Source organism: Harpia harpyja, chromosome Z, assembly GCF_026419915.1.
Source record: "Harpia harpyja isolate bHarHar1 chromosome Z, bHarHar1 primary haplotype, whole genome shotgun sequence".
Lineage (NCBI taxonomy): Eukaryota > Metazoa > Chordata > Aves > Accipitriformes > Accipitridae > Harpia > Harpia harpyja.
The window spans coordinates 49854678-49866712 of NC_068969.1; the positions used below are offsets into that span (position 1 = coordinate 49854678).

The 12035-nt window shown below is 42.7% G+C and overlaps 1 protein-coding gene across 1 annotated transcript in view; it reads right to left on the reverse strand.

Moving 5' to 3' along the window:
- Nucleotides 1–1983: 1983 nt before the first annotated feature.
- Nucleotides 1984–12035, reverse strand: part of LOC128136710 (uncharacterized) — a 62182-nt gene continuing 52130 nt past the window's right edge. Inside the window, exons 3-4 of the transcript XR_008233451.1 lie at nt 2663–2738; nt 1984–2150 (exon numbers count right to left, since the gene is read on the reverse strand). The gene's annotated coding sequence lies outside the window, so the exon portion shown is untranslated. The remainder of the gene's footprint in view (nt 2151–2662; nt 2739–12035) is intronic.

Below are 12035 nucleotides of genomic sequence, written 5' to 3' on the forward strand. Positions count from 1 at the left end.
GTCTCCAGGCAAAAATTTCCCAGATACTAAAACCTCCATTTCTTTCCCCAAACAACTGCTCCAATTCAGCTGTTAAATATTAAAACAGAGATCTGCAGGGAGTTGCCTGTCAAAAATGTGGGGACAGAGAAAAGCAGGAGTAATTGAACGGGGACACTGTGCTGCGAGCTGAACAGCCCGGGCAATGAGCACTGCCTGATGTCTCTGCCAGCCAAGGACAGCTGGCGGGTGCTGTGAGAAGGCCTGTTCCTGCTGGAGTCGTCTGAATTTACTGTATGGGCTTTGTACACAGCTTTTGATTTTTATCTTCTTGACAAGCTGGATGTGTCGGGAATATCCCTAGTGAAAGACACATGAAGGTTTGAGTGTTTACTTTGCAAACTCTTACATGCAAACTATGAGTAATTTTTTCCAAATTAAATTTGGTTTTTTAAGTATTTTCCTCCCTCGTAAATAAACAATAGATTTGTTGTTATCATTCACATTGTTTCCCCCAAACAAGGGATCCTAAAGCAGGATCTAAACATTAACATTAGCATATAACATGCTACAATATCCTGCTGTGAAAGCCTAGCCATCCACAGAAACATTTCAGGGCCTGACCCCTCAGTCTTGATTCACAGGGGCTATCCCTTCTCATACAAGCAATCCCATTCAGCTGACAGAATGATACCAGTTTAATACTAAATATTTGCTGCTGCTTTATTTTTTTTTTTTTAAATGTAAAATCTTGCTTTATTGCTGTTTTCACAGGTACTACGTCAGGAAATGGACGAAAGCAAAAATGTAACATTTTGGACTTTTTAATAAGTGTTTATTTTTGTAACGCTGTTCTGCTGATGCTTTCTTGATTTATGCTGTAACTTAGATATAAATGTAGCAGTGCTGAGGCAGTACAGTACAGGACAAGTGATCAACAAAGCCTAGAAATATTTTAACATATTTTTCGCGCTGTGAAATGTGATAGTGATGGCATGGAAGCCTGGGTCCCGAAAATATTTTCTGAATGTCTCTGTGCTCTTTCATGTTTTAACAACTGGTATGCCATTAAATATTTTCTTAAGATTATTTTCTTAACATTCTATATTCTGTATTAATATTCTATATAGAAATATTCTTAAGAATATTTTCTTAAGCCGCTCAGCTTTAGGTAGAGAAACACAAGGGGGCACTTTAGTCCACTTATTTATTCAAACTGGTATCAAGGGGAACCGTCTCCACTACTCTGACCCCTTAAAGAGTTAAGCCAATGAAAAGGCATTTTTAACACTTTTCTTTCTTGCCTAACAGAACAAAACCACAGAGCATTTGTAAAACCACCAGAGGTGGTGAACTAGGCAAGGATATGAAAAGAGAGAGGATCAGGAAGAAAATGCATGCTGTGCCTTGGGGATGGAAGTTGCCTCCGGTGATCATGCCTATTTGAGCTGCAGTCTGAAACACTGGAATTAAGCACTGGTAGTTATAGGCAACATGTAGAAAACAACTTAGAAAAGGGTTTAGAAAATTATGTTGCTGATTAGGTGACTTGCTTCCCTTTAGGTCAAAATCAGGCTGGGAGTACTAAACTTCTGGAAATGTAAGCACATGAAGTATAAAATCAAGACTTTTTTTAGATCTTTTAAATGAAACTTAGGCACAAAGTTGAAGCTGGAGGTCCAGTAGCAGTCATTCTGCAGTGGAAGTTCTCCTTACCTTCTGAGTTGGACAGTGATTATGAAAATGGGGTTGTTCTAGTGAGTGTAGCTATATTCAGCTGCAGAACGGCTGCTATATTCGTCGGTTAATGCGTAAAGATTAAAAAAAAAAGCCCCGGGACAGGGTGCAAGGACAATGGCAGTAAACTGTTGCCTCAGGCGCCAAGATTTTCATTTTGCCGCCTGTAATCAGATACCGTCAGCAGCACCGCACAACCAGAAAATTCCTTTAACCCTCCAGCAAGCTTTATGATATATGTTCTTCAAAGCAGTGGATTTCACATCTTTTCCTTTTTTCTCTTTCTCATCCCCATTTTCAGCCTTTATTATTCTGGAGCAAAAAGGGATGTTCCAGGCTCCCTGAGGCTCTGTTGTCCTTCATTATGCTTCTGTACTGCGAGGAACGTTTTGCTGATAGCGATATTCCCAAGGCCCCATTCTTTCACTGTCTCACTACAAAAACATGAGTTTCAAGTTAGTAGCTGGGCAGACTTGTATTAAGTATTTAGTTGTATAGCTACCTGCCACAATGTGTTGCATGCCTTATTAGGCCGTGGTCATGAAAGGTTATGTCATCTATCTCCAACACCCCTGTGCTCCTTCCTCCCACAGTTTGGGTGCATTTCTCTCTGGATAATAGCACTCACTCTTTGTAGATGAATTACTGTTTCTGAATTTGATTAGATTTATTGACAAGGAATCACTGAGTGTTTGTAGAAGAATTTCATCATTTTCTGGCTGCTCCTCAAGACCTACCATACCGCCAAAGGATTCTTCTGAGGACCAGAAAGGAAGACAACTTGACAGTTGCTCAAAGGAACTGGAGGCTAAACTGCATAGGATGCAGTGGATTGCCTCTCATCAGTTCTCATTGGTATTGGTATTTGCATGGCAATGAGTGAACAAATTTGAAAGTGATATAACACATGCTCTTACTAGTTTAGATTCCCTAAAAATCCACTTACCTCATTTATTGGATGTGTGTATGATGTATCTTGAATGTAAGTCGATCCATTGACAAGCTTGTTTCCTTAGTTCAAGCTGTAGAGACATATGAAGGGACTGTTTGAGTGATAAAGGTTACCAGTTCAATTCCTAGTGTCAGCTGGGTTGAAGATACATCATATATCACAGCAGCAATATGACATGTAGTGTTTTTAATTGAAGAATCTCTTGAATACTAAGCAGTGTGTAGTGAAGTCAAAGGGAACTATAAACCAAAGTAAAAAGACCTAATTTATTCCTCATTACACAGCAATTCTAAATGCAAGCATATATGGCAAGGCACCAAGGAATATATTTCTTACAACTGAAAGATTCAGAGATGAGTTGCTACTAATTTTTTGGAATATTAAACTCTTGTATGTAATAAACCATCTCTCTATATATAATTATGAACATCTGTAGAAAAAATTGCTAAATTACAAAAGTGTTAAATTTCTTAGGCACAATATTGACCTGAGAAATTCCTTTTAGCCTGTGAGATTCAGTCTAGTTTTATTTATATTGTTTATGAAGTGGCCAAGACCAAGTTTGTAATGGAACCCCACTAAGATGATAAATTCACACCCGGAAGGGAATAACTTTTAAACCTGTGTTATTGAAATTGATTAGAGTGCCCATGGTACACAGGGTGTTTTTTGAAGCATGCTGCACTTGGCTGAGAATCTTTTGTTAGTGCTGGTAAGCTAATTGGAGCTGAGTTGCCAAAGGCCAGAGTGAGACAGGGGCATGACCCTTAGCTCTGAAATTACAGGCAGGGTGGTGTATGTTACTATGACACATTTCTTAGTGTTCAGTTAGGGTGAAAACTAGCTAGCATACAAAAAATACTGTTAAGCTATTGTATCTATAATACAGGCATACACACTGTATGTATATTATACACAGATAGAAAGTAAGTATGGTGATGCATATATACGCTATATATAACACAATATTTTAGCTGTAATGCCATTGTGCTATTTTGGTGTCAGACAAAAACCCCACAAAACTAAAAACGTTTTGGAAAGCAATCCTGTGGGTGTTAACGGCCTTTGTAATGGAACACGTTCATTTGGCTTACGGATCACCTCAATCCTCTCTGCACAGCTATAGGGGAATAAAAGAAGATGTGAATCTAAGAAGATACTGTCATAGCAGGGCGTATAGGAGTATTGTGTTAACAGCGGACATGCATATGTTCACATTTTCATGCTGGTATAAGAATGGCTGGTACGTATTAGTTATTAAAATTTGCTTAATTTATGTTGCAAAATAAAGTATAAAATATTAAATGGGAGAAAGGTCTAATCTTGGTTCATTATAAAAGTGTATATTGCAGAGTTTACGAATGGAACTATAAATTAAATAATTGGTAAAACTTTTGTATTTAGGTAAAGCCTGCTTTCCATATTCCTTTGGAAAGTGGATGGGATTGCTTTTATCCATCCTTTACAAGAAGATGGGGCCGTCATTCATTCAGCCCATTCATGCTTTGAGATCTAACAAAGTCATGAGGGATTTGCAGGTGATCAGGGCAATGCATGCCAATGCCTATGTTTGCAGTCCATGAAGACTTGTACTTTGCCGTGCCTCTGCTGCACTGACAGCTGAACTCTTTCTGGCCTTTCCCTGTGCTGCTCCCAGGACTTTCACAGCCACCCTGCAGGTCAGGAGAATTTGAGGCCTTTATATTGTTTGCATTGCTGTGCCAACACAGTTACATAGGCGGGCAGGGAACATGCCACAGACACCCCTGTTCTGTCTTGCGCTTCTCTCTGGCTTGCTCTTGCTTGCCCTTTCCAGTAGTCACAAACCTGCAGGTTCATGGCCAGCAGACTTACTGAAATTCAAGAGAAAGCTGAAGAGTAGCAAAAAGGCCAGAAGGCAGCAGGGCCAGCAATTGCGAAAACCTAATTTATTTCTTTGACTCTGTCACCAGCTATCTGTGTAACCTTGAGGAGGTTGTTTTTATCACTTAGCCTCTGAGAAAAAAAGTGAAGAGGACTGCAGAACGGCTGGCTCAAGAGATGCGATAGCGTGAGCCCTTGTGCAGAGGCAGTGTGATTGTTATCACCAAACTCTTTGGGTAGCACAGACGCCCCCATCGATTGCTGGAGTCAGGAGTCGGAAATGATGGGCTCAGGGCAGGGCTGATGTTGATTAATTGCAGCTTGCAGCAGTGCAGCCCTGTGCCAGTGGGGCCCCACGGCACGGTGACCTGCAGTGGACAGCTTCCTGCGGTGGATGGCTTCCCTTGCTGGCAAGGAGATGGAGCGGCGGGCTCACGGGCGTGGCGGGTGCTGCACTTAATTATGTCCAGGCCGATTGCCACAAAGTAATAGGATTAAAAAGCAAACCCACTGATGCGTACTGATACTCAAACAACTTTGTCACACCACATCTGGGAGTTACCTGACTTGACAGAAGTGCCAGAGGTAATAAGCTGAGGATTTTTGCAAGTATTTTCTTCCTTTGCCTTACTAGTTAACATACGAACCTCTAGAAGCTGCAGTAGCATGGTGTTCTGCTGCTACGTTGCACTGTCACCGAGGTGTCCCTGAGAACAGATGAATATTAAGACAGGCATTGCTTTTCCTGAGTAGTCTCCCTGCAAGACCCGAGGAGCGGAGGGCTTGCCTCTGCCTGGCCCCACAGCCGTGCCCTGGCTCTGTGACCCTTTGGAGCTGACACGGCAGCGAGCAGAGGTTTGGCTCCTCTGGAGAAAAGCTGTACCCTTAGCAGCTTGGCACACTCGTTTAGGATGCTGTAGAAGATGGAGTTTGGGTGGAAAGATAAGCTGACACTGCCGTTAGCTTTCAGCTAACAAAATCAAGGTGCTCATAAATTATCTTCTCAGTAGCGAGGCCACATGAATGGATTCAAGTACCACTACATTTGAGCTACGCTTTTTTTAAAAACCAGAGGAGGGTTTTAAAGACCTCCACATGGAGGTCTTTCTCCGTACCCTGGGAAAGCCATCCGGCCTGTCTCGGCCACCCAGGCTGAGGAGGGCGACCCTGGGCCTGGCCTTCCCCTCTGGGTCAGGGCAGAGGGGCCCACAGGGCTGAGGGAAGTTTAACGCCAAGTTGTAAAGGTTTTTAACAGGCTCGTGGTCTTGGCTGGCAGGCTGCGCTTGGTGTGGTTGGGTGGGGGCAGCAGGGGAAAGCTGTTGCTGTGGGGGAAACTAAGGGGCATGGGCGTGCTGGGGCAGCACGCTTTCCCAAACCTCTGGGAGGGGAGGCGGGGGAGAAAATGGCAGCGCTTCCCCTGTGGAGAGGGGACAGCTACTTCAGCCATCGCCACAGGACAGGGTCAGCCGCCTTGAAAACAGAGAGAGTCATTTTGCCGGTTAATGAGCTGTTAATGAAGTCTGTCAAATGCAGACCTTTCCTCTCCCCCAAAAAACCCCAACCAAAGGAAAACAAGGCAAAGAAGTAGATACCTGCTTTGTGAAGGAAGTCCCGCAGGTTAGGGGAAATTGTGCAGGGAGAAGGAAGCATGCTGACTGTCTTGCAGTCACCTTGTGTGAGAGACTGAAAGAGTGAATGTCTCAAACATTGTGGTGGGGCAAGTTCTGCTTAAAGACAAACCCTGCACAGCAAGGAACCAAGGTGAAAAGCCCATCAGCTCAGACATCAGCAACAGGAGGGGGAGGGCGTGCTGGAGGGTGCGCAGCTCCCTGTTCTGATACAAAGATCAAACAATGGCCCTGTCTGCAGGGGAGGAGAGGTTACTCCACAAACGACCCCCAGGCCCAAAGGCTCACAAACTGCTCATTAACCTGACGAGTTCGGGTGCCCGCCCAAAGGAGGGGCAAGGATGATAAAAGGACACCACCAACTGAAGCCCCGGGTGCGCAAGCCCACCGGGACTGGACCCCTCGGCCGACTGGACACCTCGGCTGACTGAACCAACGCTGGACCCAGGACCGGTGAAATCTTTCTCTCTTCCTTTTTCTCTCTCTGTCTTCTTCTCTCTTTCCTTTTTTTTCCTTTTCCACAATCCCTACACCTCATCTGTTTCAAGATATAAACCGTTGACCAAGTCTGAGACTAAGAGTAGATCCAGCCGCCCCTAGACCCTTCTCTGAGGAGGAGTCTGGAAAGCAAGGGGGCCTGCTCTGAACCTCGCGACTCAACGGGGGGGATCTCCTTATTCCCTGAATTGATGTATATGGTTACACGGTTTACAGAAGTAGTCCTATGCCAATTGCTGTTGTGAGAAACCCTGCCACCTACCACCACGCCTCCCCAGTTCAGTTTGCTTTTGTCATGAATAAAATCTTTAACTGATCGTTTGGTGTCGTTTCACCTTAATTTAGCCCGAGGGAATTTCGAATTAAACACAACTCCCTGGTCTGTCCAGTCTGGGTCGTGACACCTTGGCACCTGAGGAAGCGCTATCAAAGCTGCAAGAACCAGGCAGTTGAATGGTCAGGGCATCGAAACTGTAGACTGAATATGAAATTGTGTCATGTTTGTAGAAAGAATCAGCTTTCCAGAGGCATATGGGTGATGATGTCCTGTGGTTCCCAGTGATGTGGGAAAAGTTGGTGTCTAACTTCACAGCATCACTCAGAAATTCAGAATAGTAAGATATTTTCCTTCTCTGTTTGCAGTTTCTCCCACATAATCTCCCCAATCTCTCTCCTTTTTTCTGTGTCCCTGCTAGGTAGGGTTGCATATTAACAGCACTTCACAAAACTTAAGTAATCATTTCTTCAAAGCACTGCTGAGAAGGAGTGTAATACAAAGCAGACACCATAGCTTTTCCTGAAAGGGCTGGGGACTTTTGCTGGTTATTAACTCCATGTGCATGCTGCTTTGCTGTCAGCTGGCCACTGCAGTGGCTACCTGGGCAATACTGTCCTACCAGGTCATCTGGGAGCCTGCAGAGCTTTGATGGGGCTTTGTTAGTGCTAACCAGAGTAGCAGGTGGGGAACCGCTGCATTTTATTGCTAAGCTAATCGTTACTTTTTAAGAGAACAGCTTTTGAAAATTAAAATTCTTAAATGGGTTTTGAATTTTGTCAGGACTGCTATTACCTTCTGTATTAACTGAGTACTAACCGATTCTGAATAATATGCTCATTGATGTTTATCTGCTGATTGGCAGGGCTAGAAATGTACACGTTTTTGGCAGGGTAATAGCTGGGCACTTGCGAATAAACCACAGGCTTCCCACCTGCTGCTAGATGTCTTGTTCCAAAGGGCTATTTCTCACTGATGTACCACTGAACAATGTGGATGGCAGTACCTGGGTACTAAAATAAACTCTCATTTGAATAATGAGTATCCTATTCAACTTGTGCAGCACGGACAGTGAAGGTATAGCAATCCAGCTTGCAAAAACCTGGATGGCCAACAACTGAAATGGGAACTGACCAGATATACAAGCACCACTTTCATACAGAAGCCCTGCTGCATAATATATGCTTCAAATATACTACCCTGAGGAAAACGTAAGGTGTGGGGTTGTTACAAGTTTGGACAAAGGTCCAGGAGCCGACTGTGGTGAATAATTAGAAGTAATTTATTAAGCAAGCGGTAAATAGGCAAAACAGCGCTGGGCGGCTGGGGAGCCACTGCTCTACCAACGGCTCGCAACCCCCCTTCCCGTAGCCACAGTTCTTATAGTCCTCTATTTCCGGTATACGTGTAATTTTCGGTATACGTATCTTCCTTAGTGTACTCCGCGTCTGCGCCGATCTGTTGCTAGGGGGGTCTTTTTCTGCCTCCTGGTGATTGCTGGGATGAAGGCCCCCAAGTCTTCCTCCTGTGACTGCCCTGTGCCCCTCACTTGACACATGCGTGTTTTATTACCTTTTGTAGGCCCCAGGTCTTCCTCCTGTGACCACCCTGGGCCCCTCGCTTGACACATGCATGTTTTACTACCTTTTGTATAAACACAAGGCTTGCACCAACATTGTTTACATTACCGGTTATCTGTAGTTAATGCAAGACCCACTCCTTCCTGTTTCAAGGCCGACATCTGTTTTTTCTACTAACATAAGCAAGATTTGATTAACAAACGCTTATCTATTATCACAGGGTGGAAGGGTGCTGTACTGCTGCATCAGGGCTCACAGACTGCTGTACATGCAGACTTCTACTCAGAAGGGCTACTGTGGATTTTTCTAGATGTGGTTAACCGCTAGGACTCGCTAAGTCCCAAGTAATTGTCTTGGCTGATTGTTATGGCAGGGCTTTTCTTCACAGATAAAGTCCTCCATAAGTAAGCTAGATAAATACTCCAGGTCTTATGACTGTGGGGTTCCTGGTCTTGGCGTTTGCTCAATCTCCTTGAACTTTTGTTTATAGAGACTATCAGTTACTTTTTGTGATTCTTGTATGTCACCGACATTCCCAGGGCTGTCTGTGTTTTTCTGGGTCACTTCCATAGGGATTGCAAAGAGCTGTTCAGTGCCAATGGTGAGGGGTATTTCAACAACCCATCCTGTAATGAGAGGGGGCAATAACAAGCAGCCCTACACCCTTTTTTGGAACACTTCCTGGTGACCTGGAACATGAGTTGAGGATACAGTGGTGGTCTTATTAACAACAGTAATTACTTAATCTGTCATTCAGCAGTGGCATTCTGAGGCACTTTTCAGCCTTGATTTGGCTCCAAGCCCAAGGGGCCATCTTGTCTGTCCTGAGTCCCTGGTAGCAATTTTTTGGGGGGATACTACCTGTAGAGAAACTATTTCTTTAAAAAGGCTTAGTGCCTATAGCATAGTTCAGCAGATAAAAAACACCTAATTAAATGAATTATGCCAGTAAATTTTCAAGAAGAGCTGTGGTGTAGAGACTATGGTATGCACAGCAGGGAGTACTAGGAATACCCGGTTAATGATTTGTAGCTGGTTAACCATGTCTGTTTTTCTTCCAGTTCCAGGAGATTTAAATACAAGGAACTTGTGTTTAATGCAAACATGTATTTTTGATTATGCACTGTAGTTATTCTTATTACTATGGGGAATAATAGGCAGGTGTATCAATTGCAGCTGATGTAAGATGATGCAGTAATAAAAGATTAAAAAAAATGAACAAGAATCAAAACAAAAGAAGCAATTTGGCTTGGGATTCATGCATGCATTCAAAAATTATTCAGTATGAGGATGTACCAAAAGTCTTAACAAATACCTTTTCTGATACATTATAGCCTTTCTTGGAGGTTTAACAACGCCAGTCTTCCTGTTTTGTTTTGTTTTGTTTGCACATTTATGATTCAGTAAAATGGACAAAGAATTGAGCAGTCAACACACCTGAAGTGTGTTGTAGTAGTAGTAATGAAGTTTTTAAAATATACTATACAAAAAAATACACAGCATTCCTCTGACCAGATGTCCAAACATTAACTTAAGCAACTTGCCAATCATAAAACTTTATGAAATGAGGGCTAGTGTTGTTAGGTTATTGTCTATGGGGCAGCCTGCTAGGCGACAAGTGCAAGATAATAAAAGCAGGACAAGGGAACGATTCGAAAGGTCAGACTTGCATTGCAGGAAACTGACTCAATACCTGGTATTATTTTTAAATTTGGAAATGTAACTTAAAATTCACAAAGACAAAAGTATTCTGCAAACTGAACTAGTTTCCTGCCTGATTCCAACTCCATGCACAGTACAGGGAAGAGGGACGTTTCATTTTGTCTCCCTTTCTAAAGAAAATCAAACTGGGAGAGGTAATTCTGACCCACTACAATCAAAAAGTACTGGCATTTGGAGAAAAATGGGGAGCTTACATGATTTACAGTCTGCACGTCACTTGGTCATTAGCATTGTTTTTAAATATTCCAGAAGATGTTGTATTTATTAAGGGTTTCTATTATAATCACACCTATTTTATCTTTCTTTCTGTATTTTGAGAACTCACTTGCTGTGTGGTAAAAGCTGAATACCTCTTAGCTGGAAATGTGGTCAGATGTTTACATATTGATATGTGAAGTCCGTAAGTTATTTAACAGAGAAGGAGAAAGAAATAAAGAATCTATGTGTGGAGGAGAGAGAGCACAAACTTTAAGTTGAAAGGATGGTTTTGAAAGTAAAGCAGTCACTTCAGGATGATGGTTGGTAGTAGGTATGGGTGTGTTTTCTCTGTTTCATTTGCCTTGAATGCAAAAAGGACAAATCAAACTATTTTTAAAATGTGTAGTATAGGTATTATTGGTGAAATGTCTGGGTACAGTTCCAGAAACTTATGACAGAAAACTGTAGAATAAATGCAGGTGCGAATGCCATTTATTTTAATGAACAGCACTATAATCAAATTTCATGCTTGAAATAAAATCTGAAAAGAGAAAAAACAGTGAGTCTTAAAAGTACCAAAGAATACAAATCTGCACGTGTTGTAAATAGTGACTGATAAATGACAACTCTGTGGCTATTTTTAGAACATAATTTGAAACTGTAGTAGTAGTGTTGAAACAGACTGAAGATGTGTAAGTTACTGCATGCATAGTTATAAATTGTGCTGAAAAAACTTGGAATAAAATGTTGCTTTGTTAAGAACCTAATGCGGTTAGCGTTCATATAGAAGACTGCTTATTTTGTGTATTCAACAGGATTATTTGCAACATAATCACATATTGCAACTGGCAAGGAATGATTTGGGAGACCTTCCTGTAAATGAAGAAAAAATGGTATGAAAGGCATGACACTACAGGATCTGCCAGGCCGGCCTTTACAGAGTCTGCTTTGCCTTTGCCAAAGCTCCTCAGGATCCCATAGTCTCCGTGTCAAGTACAGAGGTCAGACCTGAAGACTCTTCTCACCTCACTGTAGGTAAGGGCACATAGATTTTAAAACACAAACAATTACTGCTAGTCGAAGTGTAGCATATGAAGTAACATTCTGCCAGTGCAGCTATGTGCTCAAACAGATTTTCTTCATTACGATTTCCCTCTGAGAACAAAATTGCAGCCAAGTTACCCTGATACAGGTAAGTGACTCTTGTGTTGCTCCCACAGGTGCTGAGTGGTGGGGAAGCACGCTATTGGCAGATTCAGGAGAAGCCCAGCCTGTGACTTCAGACCTCTGAGACCTGGACCTTGCTCCTAAGTTGGCTGAACGTTTGCATGATTCCAGGGTTGGCAAGTTTGCTTGTTATCTGTCACAGGTTTGTGACTGTGGAACACATACTGGCTTGGGTGATCTCCTTGGTCTGACATGATCTCCGTGTTAGTACCATGCTAGGCACACACTTAGGCTTGCTATCTCCCTGGGAGAAAAAAAAACCTCCACAAACAGAACATGATGCATCTGCCCGTAACTTTTCAGCTATCCACTTTAGTAACTATTTTTTCCAGTCTCTGTGAGTAACTGTAGCGAGTACTGGATATTCTATACTGACT